The sequence below is a fragment of the Glandiceps talaboti genome, chromosome 8 (genome assembly GCF_964340395.1).
Source record: "Glandiceps talaboti chromosome 8, keGlaTala1.1, whole genome shotgun sequence".
Taxonomy (NCBI): Eukaryota; Metazoa; Hemichordata; class Enteropneusta; family Spengelidae; genus Glandiceps; species Glandiceps talaboti.
The window spans coordinates 23,509,677-23,525,417 of NC_135556.1; the positions used below are offsets into that span (position 1 = coordinate 23,509,677).

The 15,741-nt window shown below is 33.4% G+C and overlaps 1 protein-coding gene across 2 annotated transcripts in view; it reads right to left on the bottom strand.

Annotated features, from left to right (window-relative positions):
- Positions 1-15,741, bottom strand: part of LOC144438548 (uncharacterized) — a 158,672-nt gene that overhangs the window by 114,569 nt on the left and 28,362 nt on the right. For both annotated transcript variants that reach the window (XM_078127623.1, XM_078127625.1), the window contains exon 2: positions 13,787-13,893. The gene's annotated coding sequence lies outside the window, so the exon portion shown is untranslated. The remainder of the gene's footprint in view (positions 1-13,786; positions 13,894-15,741) is intronic.

Genomic DNA, 15,741 nt, shown 5'->3' on the forward strand with positions numbered 1-15,741 from the left:
ATCATAATAACCCCAAAATTATAACACACAATCTAACTAAAGTTTTGTCCATCATTTTGGTATTTAGTTACAGTGCATGATGCGAGGCTAACAAATATCTTTCTAACCATTATTAACATCCATGAATACTAACTAGTACCTCATATCTTGTATTACGTATTGAATGACACTAGCACCTGTCAATATCCTAACACATCCTGAGAGTTCATATAAGTACCATGTCGTGAAAAATTACAAGAGATGAAAATTACATTCTCTACCATTACAAGTTTCATCAATAAATCCCCACATCTGAAATAAACCACAGTCTCTCTGTCATAGATGGACTGTGAATAAACTATTAAAATCCAGAATTCATAGCCGTTACTATTAGACGTACATGTACAAAAGATATGACATTGTTTGCATTGATTCTCTGACATCACTATAGCAATGATTGCGTGCTTTGCTGTCATATTGCTGGTATAGCTGTAAGGTGTGTGAAAGAAGGCCATATTCATCAACACAGTTCAGCCTTGTTTATAACATCTGACACAATAGACAATGTTCCACTACCTGTCAGCATGTCTTTGAAAAGATGTCTGATTGCTTGTACTATACAACATCATTTCATATTATTTCCTACACTTTTGTGTGCTATTCCCCAAAGGGCACTAGCCTGTAACAAGAAACATGCCGAACACACCTTTGAAGGATATAAATTCACTGAACGCCTCTAAGATATGATTTGATGCAACATATCTCTATTCCAACTGTCACAAACGTAAACTGCTCCGGAGAAAAAAGAAAGAAAGAAAGAAGGGAAACTCAATTAGATATGAGATGTACAAGGTACACTGTACATTTCATAACTTTGTTATCTCGGTTTGTTCAATGTACATTCTAATGAACCTCATGTATATTTGATGTGTCTCCTCCTTACTACTGATAGCAATGTGTGATGTCTTTTCTGTGACACTCATTACTGTCCCCTCCCTCACTCATAAAGCGTACTTGCAATGCATAATTCAGGGCAGATTTTTCTAATCTATACTTACAGAACAGATATGTGTCCAACCACATCAAAATAATTTGAATCTATGAACATACTAGACCTACAAATACAACTGAGAAATTTTATTAGAATTTTTCGGTCTTTTGGACACTTTTATTTATTCATTCTTGATTATATTTTTATCCATTGCTAATTAATATCACATTTATCCAGAACAAGATTAGACTGTTTTTATGAAATTTCTGAACACTAAAGATAGCTTTCAGGAAAAAAAGATATATTTCTTATGAGTAACCACTTTCAGGTTTGAAACCTGGTATTGACAGGATGTTCCATTTCATTTCCTTTTTGTTTCAAATTATTTTGCTGAACAAAATATGCCTTGACATTGATGGATAACTTCACTTTTAAATTTCACTTTCAAATTAAACCAAAGCCTACTGAAATATTAACAATTTATCACGTCATTTAATATTAAGACTTGTCTTGGGAAAACATTCAATTATTGCTAAATAAATCCCTGTATTCGTAGCAAAATATGACAAACAGAGAGTGTTATCGGAGACTGACAGCCTGCACTCTGTACTCAGTACACAAGAGAATTAAGTTACACACCTATACTCATCACAGATAACAACTGCAATAATCTATCCTCCTAACATACTAACAATGGGGTTCCTACGCAAATTACATCCTGCGTTTAGAAGCAATTATTTTTTGTTTATGAAAAACTGCTCTGTTTCCCTAACCATTTAATTCAGATAAGCAGAATTGCTGTTTTTTTGTGACACTTTGGAGTAGTCTGCTTAGTACATGTTTTCACTCCCTGCTTAGTGCTCAACAAAAGCATTCAAAGGATTTCAGAGTTTTGCCTCCTGCAGATACATTTTAGCAGCTAGTTAAATGTTAATATCAATATTAATATCATATCAAAATTCATAATTTATATACATAAAATAGTTCATCTGATGTCTATTATCAGTGTACTGACAGCATTATACTTCACCTAAACATAACTGACTTCTATACCACCCCTCAAATATACAACATTACAAACATGGCCACTTTCAGTTAGTAGATCAGCTTCACAAATCAAAAAATTTCATTTTTAAGTTTTCTTTAAATGTTGTTAAAAAGTACAGGAATATATCATTTCACTGCCTACTAGACTAGTGTATCAGTTCACTTGAAAGTTGACCACTAGTACCAAACATACCTGATTAATTCATTCTAACTGTTAAAATAACAATATATTGTGTAGACTTGATTGTGGACCAATAGTCATGCTTGATCAAAAATACTTATGGGGGGAAAAAACATAAACAGAAAATTTACTGATAAATTTTGGCTTGCAAATTGCAATCAGTAAATTTTTCAGAAATGGATTTTAGTGAGAAGAAATTTTGACTTGTAACCATGCATGTACCCAGAGTCCATGAACATTCAGTCTCACTTAAAGAACAAAACAGTTGATCATATAAGTACCAAAATAACCGAATAAGAAAAATAAAAGTGCATAGTAAAATCCCGATGGCATCCTAGAATAGACTTTGGCAGCAAAGTTACTATTACAGCAAATCTTACTGTCATTTCTTACTTCCTTTTCAACTATAATACACATATCATATCTTCTCCTTAATATGACAGAAATACATTTAATACTTACATATCTCTATATTTATACTTTATAAAAAAAAAAACATGGAGTATCAGATTCAAATATCCTACTTCATTTTCAGCATCCGTACATACACATTTTGTACATTGACACTCTCTGTTGCAATCACCAGGGGGAACTTGAAAAAGAAAGAATTCTTAATGGATATGCCTGTATCATTCAACTCATGGCTGATGGCTTAGATGAAATGGAAAACTAACATTGTGTATCAATTTCAGAATAAAAATAGATATCATTTTCTCATCAATATATTTCGGTGACATGAATTGCTGATATACTGTGAGGCGGGAATGTGAATGTTCTTTTTTTCATCAATCAATACACAAATGGTTCACCAGCATGGATGATACATTATGCCTTGAGACAATTTTGTCATTTTTCATTTTTTATTTTTATCTATGTATATGTGTACCCGAGAGAAAAGGGTAAAATTTAAATGCCTTGAGGAAAAGCAGACAGATGTGAAGGTAATGGAACTTGGGTGGGTTTTACTTTGCCTATAAAAAAAACACAAAATCAATGTATGTGTTAACTTCTGGAAAGCTTTCGATTAAACAGTGTAAGGGTTGACATTTCAGGAAATATTCATAAAAGGATGCAACTTAAAATAATCATTTTGACAGACCACCCTTTTTTCAGATTTTCCTTGTTATCTTATCCAAAAGACAACAATTTCTCCATGAAAATAATTGGCGGGAAAGACATTATTATTAACTTTATAAGGTAGTACTAATAAGAAATTTTAACTTGAGATGTGACAAAAATGTATTGATAACAAACAACATCTCCAAAACAATTTGGCGGGGAAAAATTGGCAGGAAGCATTATATTACATCATCAGCAGTAATACCGGTATATAACTGAGATATAACATATGTGTACTGAAGTTAACAATATCTGCAAAATAAAATTGGCAGGAAAGGGATTGTTTTGCCAGTTATAAAACTTCTCGCAGCTATAAAAGAATTTCCGATGTTCAAATTAGCTGTGCAATGTATGAATTATGAATAGTGACCTGATAAAATATGTAATCTAGATTCTATGATAACTCATTAATAATCGTATTCAAAGTAAGACTAGAAAGGATTTTTATTTCAATCCATATTGACAATGATATCAAAAATATAGAATTACTTAAATTGCTATATTTAGATATCTTTTACACATTCATCTGTCTATAGACAGGAGTATTAGATTCATCTCTATGTCAACTATCTCGTATATCTGTTAATTCAAGTGCTCAGATTCACAATTTAAACAAAAAACGATGATTTGATCAGTTTCGATGCCAAATTTACAATCTATAATAGACACAAACAAGAACAATTTACTATGAATGTTTTGAAAATATTAATAGCTTATTAAAATGACAACATTCCATTGAACACAAAGACTGAAAGGGAAAATAGCCATACATTATCACACATATAAAACGTGCACGAATATGACTGAAATATGGCAATATTTTTATTAATGCCATAATGGCATAAAACATACAAAATATACAACATGCATTATGAAAACAAATAATGACTGCCAAATCTCTGAACCCAATTAATCAAGTCTTCAGAAAGCTTTTTCTAAATGATGAAACTGTCTAGTACCATCACTCACGTCTTCACTGAGCTCACAATGTATGTATGTAGGTATATGGGGAGACAAAATCAATGTGACACGATTGAATGTAAAGGTGTCATCCAATTTCCATATTCTACAGACAGTCTGGAACAAGACTCAAAACTTGTCAGTGCTGTCTGCATATAGATAAGTTTGAACGTTACAAGTGGGTGTTTCTAGTAGTTGCAGTTTGATCAGTTAATTTGCTAAAAATGGGCAGTTCCCAGACATGCAGTTTGCTCAGCTAGACCGTTATATATAAGTGAGCATTTCCAGTACTTGATGGTTGATCAGTCTGATCGCTAAAATGGGCTATTACAAGACACTGATTTTTGTTCAACTAGCTAGTACTAGTGTCAATTCTGGTTCTTGCAGTTCGATTAGCGAAACTGCCAGAAATGACTGTTCTGAATCTGTTTAGATCATTACTAGTTTCCAATGCTTGTATTTTGACCAGTTGAATTGCTGGATATGGGCAGTTCCCAGACACGTTTTGCTCCATTAGACCTTTACAAAGGGGCCATTCCAAATACTTCAATACATAGTTGCTTCAAAAACTAGATTCCAATAAGGTAACTTCACTATTACTACTGCAATATTCCTTATTTAAATCATTGTAAAGCAAGGAGCAGTTCCAAAACTAGTTAGGTTAAGACTATGACAAGTGGGCACTTCTAGTACGTGATAATTGATTAGCAAGCAGTTCATGAACTCGATTTTGACTATGACAACTGGGTGTTTCCAGTGATGGCATAACTTAGATCAGCTTGATGGTTACAACTGGGCAGTCCTTCAAAATGCACTTTTATTTTAGTCGGTCAGGAAGTCAGGTGACTGACACCTACAAATGCGGACCGGACCCCGTTTGTTTTTTGCTTGTCTGATTTTAAACTTCACTGTCGCCAAAGACTAGACTATCTCATAGTGTAAAGACCCTGTGGCTTAAAATCTAACTATTACATGCTCATATCCATTCATCGGATTGGTCAATTACAGTATACAAATAGTTAGTGGTTAAGCTAGCAAACAGACAGTTTAGCTTGTTGACCTGAGCAGGCAAAACATTACTTGCATGTAATTAGAACACTTGCTCTCATGTAGCAAGAATTATTTATTTCTTACTACTTACAGCTCACTTCTACAGAATACCTAGTCAACTTTCAAGTGTTTGACCACACAGTCACAAACTTTACATCAAAACAAATACAAACAAAACAGTTACATTTTACAAAATACACTAGAAATACATAAATGTATAAATACTATAAATGTATATAAGAGTCAGCTTTGTATTAAGGAGTTACATGTTGATATCATAATCCTCTAGGTTGATGAAAACGCAGAAATCAAAGAATTCAGAAAATGTTTAGAACTTCTTTAAATTGGAATTTCAATATTGTACAAACATAATTCAGAAAATAGTTAGTAGATAGTCATTTTCAAGGACTCATTTCAAACACAACAATATTTGCAAATTTGTTTATTGGTGAAGTGTGTGTAACATGTAAATCACCAAGATGTACTCTTGAAGAAATGACTAAATGAAATGACGGGAACTTGAAGGACACTACTGCTTACGATCTGATTATATATGCAAAGTACAAAAAAAGTAATATGATTGTACCATCTTCAGATTTTATTAACTGAACCTTCAAGGCATACTTTTATTGAAAAAATGTAGTTGAAGAAATGAATGGCTTTCAGTCTCTGGAGGCTGTGCTGAAGACTTACAAAGTTTGTTTGTTAACCTTTCTTTTCACAAACTAAGGGTGGTGTGCAAACTGTAAAGCCTCACGAGACAGTCTGTAAGATGTAGCATCTTTTTGTAATGTTTGTTCTTGTTCTCAGTGTCAATGCCCAATGGGATGATATACGAGTGTATGATGCAAATGAATCAATCACTATAATATGAGTTCTGGTGAGGATGTACATGTTATATTTCTGGCTAATCTAAGGTCACTTTTCGACAAAATTTCTCAATCATTTTGTGCTTACTTGGTTCCAGTTATACACTTATTTGATGACAATAGTTCTCATTAGAGACCAGATGGCAAACTCTTACACTTTCTCTGAGGGAATAAATTTAACTTCTTCCCCTTGTCAGACTATCTAATTGGTGGGACAATAGTCTGATCAGACAGTTGTCTGCCTTGCCGATTAACTGACTTGGTAACCTTGGAGATGTGAGTGTGTATCAGACATGGTGAAACACTGCCCCCAGCAGTTCATTTGTAGCAATAAATCAGGGTCTTAAGAGCTTCTTCCTGATGTCAAAGTACAAGGATGACATTGTGACATTGCATTCAGAAGTTAGCATATGTGATAAACCGACTACAAAAACATTACGCTAAATTCTTTAATATAAAAATCTAATTTGAAAATGTATTGAATTTGATGTTTAAGAAGCCCTTTGATGACATCATAAACCCGACGTGGTTTCAGTTTTAATTTACCTCTCCAAGTTTAATATATAACTTACTTATAGAATTGTTGATATGAAGACACTGCCTCTGGTTGCAGATTTTCATTACATGTAGTTATTTAGCTGACTAATTTACTTCAGAGACAGACAACTCAAACCAATCAAGTGCACAATATTGACGCCGAGAATTGTCTTGATCTTTCTTTAAGGAATCACTATATGTGTGTACAGAGTGATTACATCTTTGACTGTACCATGAAATCATTCCATTACCTGATATCATCTCATCACACTCAATCAATTCAAATACAACATGCATGAAGTTTCGGCAACTCAACCTGTCAAATACTACAAATAAAACTTTAGTATCCAGCAGGCTGACCGTGACCTTGGGAAAGGATTCAACAGCCTCATCCACACCACATCTACTATTTAAATACACAGGAGTTTTAATTGCAACAGTTGGGAACGCAGGTAACAATGGGCTGAAATGTGGCAAAATCTACAGACTATTCCATACCATGATGTAATGCAAGCTTGTAGAAGGAACTAGGTAACAGATAGAGGAAGAACATGTATTAAACCTTGCATCGATTTTCATAACTTGTACCATGGCAAGCTTGTTAACAGAGGGGAGGCAGAGGGGCATCGACTTTCATAACTTATACCATGGCAAGCTTGTTAACAGAGGGGCATCAATTTTCATAACTTGTACCATGGCAACCTTGTTAACAGAGGGGCATCAATTTTCATAACTTGTACCATGGCAACCTTGTTAACAGAGGGGCATCGATTTTCATAACTTGTACCATGGCAAGCTTGTTAACAGAGGGGCATCAATTTTCATAACTTGTACCATGGCAACCTTGTTTAACAGAGCAGAAAATATGATAAAACTTGCATAGATTTCTATTCCTTATACCATGGGAACCCTGATAACAGAGGAGGAATCTGAGATTTCTTGTTGAGAGTGTCATACCTTGCTCCATAATTTAGGGGAAACTCAGGTAGACTTAATCAACCCTAATAAATCAACACTTTCAACTCTTTGTAAACTTTCAACTAAACTTGATCATGTTTTACGCAATGAAATTGATCTGTACAAATGGCAAAGGTATATTGTATGCTTACAGTCAAACATGTAGCCAATACTAATAGCATCCATTTAGCTAAGCACAGCTTTAAGTAACAAGAATTAGCACATTTATTCCAATAAAAAGTAATAACATTATAATTCAAAAACAATATTTGATATGTACTTTTTCATATTTTTCATCACTTTTTCCTGAAATATACCATTAACAACTATAATTATCATCTCAGAATTTTTTTTTTAAATATTGAGTATCATTATTATTATTGAAGTTTTAACCAATATGAGTTTGTTCACCTAGGCAGTTTCAGACATAGTACAGTTACCTCCAGACGGTAAGATAAGACATTTCTGTCACTCTATTAGCCTGATAGGACATGATGATGAATCTTACAAGATAAAGTCTACATGTATGTTACCTCAATGAAGTGGCCATGTAAATATTGTTGAAATTGATAGTATCTAAGCAACATATTTGCATTCATTTTACCTCCGTATCCAAGGTTACGAGTAATTGTCTGAAGTTGCTGGGCAGTTGAACAGTATGATCAATCACTTCATCAGTGGTATTGTGGCGCCATCTTGTGTCATATATCCTTGTAAAGACAATTTATCATACATACATGTATAAATGCTTGTTTACACAAAATATTTCTCCTATTCTACCAGCTTGAGTCAAAAAAATTTCTAGTTCATATGATAAGTTGAGTTGTATTAAATGTTAATACAAAATATTTGCCATACTCTAATGTACAATGTAGCTTGTCTGGAAGAGAAATTTTTTCTCTCTACACACTAAGAGTTGTGAGATTAATAGCACGTTTATACAAAATATTTTCCGCATTCTACGAGCTCGTCTAGAGGATCACATTTTTTCTCTCTGCACGATGAAGTTGTGAGATAAATAACACATTTACACAAAATATTTCCTATGTTCTACAAGTTCGTCTAGAAGATCACATTTTTTCTCTCTACGCAATGAAGTTGTGAAATAAACACTATGTATTATATACGAAATATAGTCTACTTGCTGGCTTAACATGAAATATTTTCTATTCTTTATGCAACAAAGATGCAAGGTTCGTTATGTTTTCAAGAAATGCCCAACTATAGCAACGTTTATTTCATCTGTGTTTTTGACAAGGGTGACCAGTAGAAAAGAACAAATATGCATAGATGTTACCAATACAAACTACAAATAAAGAACATGGGACCTTCTACTATGGTTTCCTTTCAAAAATAATTGACAATATATTAATATTTGACAACTTACAGAGACCACAATTCCCCTCTTACAACATACAGACTGGCACAGATATTCCTTTCTTAGTTACCAGGGGTAGCTTAGAATAGTAGCCACTTGTGGTCAACGATGTAAATCAGATTTATCTTAGGTGGTCTAAACTAATCCCATAGCCAACCTAACCCTAGCACTAACCACCTAGCTTGAATATTAATGTACATCTATTATTGACCCAGTCCAATGTAATCATATTTATCATAAGGGGTCTAAAATATTCTTACATCCAACCCAACTTTGGCCATAACCCCCTATACTAGTTTGAATACCAATGTGTGCCTATTGCAGATCAAGTCCACTGGTTAGCAATGTAATTACATTTATCTTAGTGAGTCTAAATCTATTCCTATATCCTACCCCGACTCTAGCCATAACCCCCTAGCTTGAATATCAATGTATATTTATTATAGACTCAATCCACTGGTTAATAGTGTAAATTACACTTATCTTAGGGGGTCTAAATCTATTTCCTATATACACCCTAACTCTAGCTGTAACTCCCTAGCTTGATTAATGTATTTATTATAAACCTGGTCCACTGGTTAGCAATGTCAATCATGTTTATCTTAGGGGATCTACACCTATTCCTACATCCAACCTCAACCTCGCCATAACTCCCTATATTTGTATCCTTATGTGTATCTGTTCTCAGGTCAGTCTACTGTTACATGTATGCACTACTTCAACTTGTCATAACTTACATTCTCCTTTATACTATAAAGCATGTCATGTCAAACAACAATATATATCAAATACTATCGCACTTCCACTTGTCTTTTTACTCACGTTCAAAACACTGAATCATCATAATCCTATAACTATGTGAAGTTGATGAATAGTACAAAATCCTTGAAAACAAGTATGTTATTATAAAGTAAGTATGGTTGTGTATACATGTTTACTTTACCAATTATGATTGACAGTTATTTTGACAATCAATACCCATTTTCCATATTATCCCACACTTTAAACAATGAAGAGTAACTGTTATATAACATTTATAGTTCAAGTAGTACATTAATTTAAGTATGGGGCTTACTGTTGTAGTCTAATGCACAGTTCTTTAAACACTTGCTGTAATGATATATATACAGTATATATATAGAATGGAAACTTGTACCAGCATTTACATTCTTTTTCACAAAACTTTTTTAAAACCGTCAATCTTTCAAAATCTCTTATTCGATGAACGACAAAGAAGGACTTTTCAGTTTTGGAAGATCAATATTGACTTTTCAGAACTTTAGGTAGACTCTCTAAATTTTGTGAAGATTCAAATTCTAACTTTGAGATGAGAAATCTTGCTGAGTCCAAAAGTAAAACATATTGTTCAGGTATATGAACTGTTGTACAAGTAGTTCACTTAAATTCTACTTCATAACTATGGGTCATCCACACATAAATATATACATATAGTAAGTCCATGTAAAGGTTTGTCTAAGCCAAAATCCCTGTGGTTGGTACCAGTTAACATAAACAGTTTTCTTTACTTTGTTTCTGTGCCTGTGGTTGGTACCAGGTAACACAACCAGTTGTCTTTACCTTGTTTCTGTGCCTGTGGTTGGTACCAGGTAACACAACCACTTTTCTTCACTTTGTTTCTGTGCTTGTGGTTGGTACCAGGTAACACAACCAGTTTTCTTCACTTTGTTTCTGTGCCTGTGGTTGGTACCAGGTAACACAACCAGTTTTCTCCACTTTGTCATGAGAAATCTTGCAGAAAATTGTAATGATATACCAGGAACATGGGCAAATGCATAAGCAGTTTTTCACTTTGCTTTATTTCCGAACAGATTTTGGTAAAAAAAAAAATGCACCTCATATGTTGGGCCTATGTTATGGCTTGCCTAAATACATGTGGGGTGTTGAACAAGCAGTTTTCTTCACTTTGTCATGAGAAATCTTGCACCACATCATAATGATACAGCTCAGGAACAAAAATATTCACTTTGCTTGATTTCCAAATGACTGAGTACGTGGAAAAGAACGTTACTCATATATTGGGTTCAGTATAATTCGTCAGACTTACCAAAATACCTGTAGTCTTACAGAAAAGAGTATTGTGTTTATAAAACCAATCAATCAAAGCTTACATTGCTACTGTGATAAAAACCATCACTAATGACAACTTGCTGTCTAATAACAACAAGAGATGGACATCTTTAATCATCTTTTTAACTCGGCATTTTGTCTTTCACTTTACTCAATCGGAAACACCTGCAAACCACTCACAAACTTTGATGTTGTTAATAGTGAGTCATTATTTATTCTAATTGCTTTGACAGTATGTTCTTGCTTGGCACACAATCCTATCTCTGTCTTCCTGCCAATTTCATAACCTAAAGACACTCTTTACAGCTGATTGTGAGTCATCCAGACACTATATTAAAAGACTGGCCATGTCAATCTTTGTTATTTCTGACCCAGTGGTTTCTACACGCATAAAAGACATAACAGTTGATACCACTCAAAGGATGTAGCTACCTTTCAGGCTTTTTACAAAGTTGTTATGAGCAGATGTTGGGGAAATATTTATATCAAAGTACACAATGAGATGGTTTGTGTTCATTTCTTTGAATACAAGCTGCATAAACTCATCTTTACGTACCCCACACACATAGATTTCCGTTTAACCTTCGGGCATAAATGTATATAATAACATAACCACAACACAATACTTTGAATCACAATACAATAATCACACTGACAGTATTTGTATGTACAAACCCAATGTTGAATTGATATCTTGTTTTGTTAAAGTATGCCAAATTCGTGAGCTTTTAATTCATCTCCACATGCTAATTTGTTTATAAAGCTGTTCAACTGAGAGTTTTACTCATGCAAGGCTAAATGATTTTTATTACCATAAAAATTGTTGGTATGGTTATATACTCTTTGTCATAAATGCATGGGTGCTTGAGACACACACAATCCTGGTTTGAGACACACACAATCCTTGTCATAAATGCTTAGCATTTGAGGGTTTTATGCAACAATTTACTCTAAAACAGGAAACATCAAAAGATGCGTCAGACTGAGGTGACAAAACAGACAGTCTAGGCGACAGTGTTTGAAACAACATCGACTTATAGCCTATAGACTTGCTTCGACACAACTTTTGATGTCTTCTGTTTTACAGTAAATTGTTGCATGAAACCCTCAAATTTATGACTAGAATTCAGTTTGTTTCGAACATTTGAATTCTGAAACCTACTTTTTGTTGAAACCATAGTCCTAAACCCAAGCAGACACAGTATCTACATGTACATACACTCTCTCCACAGAATTATTATTCTCTCCTTTTTATAACAAATCCTTCATTCAAGAATTAAGGGTCTTTTAAAACATTACCCTTTAGAAGCTATATTTGCAACTCTAAGATATGACAAAGGTCAAGGGTCATGGTGATTATAAGATAGCAGAAATGTCATTTCCTAATATGGCAAATCAGGGGTCAAAGTTCATAGTGTGTATAAGATAAAGGAAATGTCATTTCCTTATGGCATACTGAATTTTAAGTCATACAATGCCAATCAACCTAACCTGAATAATTTTCCACCCACCCTCCCACACACAAACACATGCCCATAAATCAATACACATATACCCATATACATATATACAGACATATATGATACACACAGACAACCCATTCACCATCCCAGACACACACGCACACACACAGATACAGAGACAGAGACCGACACACACACACATACACATACACATACACACACTCTCACACACACATTAACACACACACACACACACACACACACACACACACACACACTCAATCTACGATACAGACGTACTGTCTAAGTGTTAAATCCTGTATGTGTTATGCTTCTGGTTACATTTTTAATGTTCTGCAACATTTAATAAATCTCTGTTTTTATATAAGTGTATTATAGTCTTTAAAATACATCATGATTTATACAATAAAATGCTTAGGTATACTAATAACATCTACACTAGGTTACGTCATGTCATTCAACCCTACTCACTCACAGTGTAGTCTCTCTCTCTGATAGGTTGGTACAATATGTTGTATCTTACAGCCTAACTAACATCTAAATATACAAAACACTACATACAAATTTTTTTTTAACTTAAAAATTAGACTCCATATTAAGCAAATATGCAAACATACATATGTACCATCTCATAAACCAGTGACCACACGCCTGACACCCTCCATACATTGTACACAATGTAAGAATTCTAACACACATTCTCACCAGATAATACAATGTGAAAAATAATATAACAGAACCCCATGACATGTGAGTTCAAGTTTGATGTACTCAGGGTATTTGCAAGAGTGCTTGCAGTATTCTCTGTGCCTGCACTTTCACAAGCGTAGAAAGTGAAAGTGCAGCAGAAAACACTTCAAGCACGAGTGCAAATACACCTGAGTATCCATACTGGAAATAACATGGTATGGGGTTCCGTTATTATTCGTATGTTTATATCTGAAACCACAAATTTCCATAAAAATCACAGCATGATCACACTGTTTCGTATGTAGCAAACAATCGTGTCCTCCTTTGCATATCATTTGCATGCACATATGCAATAATGCTTTCAGTATTGCACTGCAGTGATAATAACATAACTATATGTGAACATCAGTGCAAGTAATCTCTGGTACATATGTAATAATATATATTTTGCCTTACTTGTATTTGTTTCTTCTTTCTTCTTTATAGTTTTACCTTTATGTTCTGTCGTCAATCTTCTATTTGCTGTATTTACACCTTCAGCTGATATCACACAAACGCCAAACCTAGAAAAGTAACATGCAATAATTACACATTTGTAAGTTTTAAAACTAAGATGTCTTCTTCTTTTGTTTACACATATACAAATTGTTTGTTAGATGTTAAAATTTATTCCTTTCTACTGATGAATTTATTACTTTTGTTCAGGTTGAGAATCAAGTTAGGGGAGCTCTCCTTATCCACTTCTTATAACCCCTAGCTCAATTAAAACTATGTTGTTCAGGTTGAGAATCAAGTTAGGGGGACTCTCCTTATCCACTTCTTATAACCCCCTAGCTCAATTAAAACTATGTTGAACTTGACAACAATCAGTCTGCTGTCTTTTGAAAACTTTGACCAAACTTTGCTTAACTGAATTTCTTTCAACTGGTGAATGACTTCTTTTGATTGATGATACACCTCAGAATCAAGTTAGGGGGCCAATCCTTATAGTTCTAATAACCTCCGAGCTAGATGATAAATATAAACATGTACACTCTTTCTAACCGACGCTGTACTTTTACAAGAATCAGTCTACAATCTTTTGAAAACTCTTGACCGACTTACTAAACTGAATTTGATTTCTTTCAACAGGTGAACGACTTTAATTCAGAACATGTAGTATATGAAATGTTGTATTTCAGGCAAGGTTTACTTATTTCTCATATTTCAATGTCATCTTGGACATTGATTGATGACTTACATATATTTGCTAGAGAATAAGTCAGCGAAATGCCAAGTCAGAACGGAAATCTCACAAATGATATTAATCACTATATATATGGAGCAATACTTTCATATCATAATATACTTGACACAATAATCATGCTTTCTGAGCCAGAAAAAATTGTTAATTTCATTTTCAATAAAAGACCAGATATCACCTGAAGAATTATTATTATCAAAGATTATTATAATCAACAAGTAAAAATGTATATAACGTCATAATATTTTCTGGGTCAAGAATTAAAACTGTTCCAAATTTTTCCTCAAAAGAACCCTTGCAAGTGTGATTACCCAAATGAAGTGTTTACAGAACTCTGATTTCTCTGTATGTATGCACACAATTATGATATTTTGCGGATCAAAATGTAACAGCATACATATGTACATATATAATAAATTATTCATAACACTGCTCTGATAAGCATGTCGGTACTAAAACCCTGATTATTATTTTTTCTGTCGAGAACAGAAACTAGGTTTTTGTTCCAAATATAGTTTAATTATTCCTTGTATAATAACACCTCAAAAAGAATTCATACTAACTCAGATTTTGCACAGAAGTATAAACATAATCATGATATTAGTAAGTAAAGAACTAAAACGTCTTTTTTTGCAAACCAGAATTGCTTCTTGTTTAATAACACATACTAAATTATTTACACCATCTCTGATTACATGTACCATGCATGAAGGAACAATCATAATTATGGTTTTTTTAGGTTATGAACAAAAACCACTGAGTAAAGAACTAAAACTTTATTTTCCAAACCAGAATTGTTTAATAAAACATATTGAATTATTTACCACACCTTTGATTACATGTATCATGCATGAAGGAACATGCATTATTTTGATTTTTTGATGTTAAGAAGAAAAACCACTATTAAAGTAAAGAGCTATAACTTCTTTTTTCATAACCAGAATTGTTTCTTGTTTCATTAAAAACATATAATGAATTATACTGACACAAGTTGAACAAAAAATTAGGAATATATACAGGATTTGTTATGGACATATGTAGTTCCCAGTTTTGATAGCCTTAAGGTTGGTAATTGATGTTATTTTTCAATATTACACAGCAAATTTGTTACATGCAGAATATCACATCATGAAATATTCACAAAACCAATTTTGAATGCTTGTGTTTG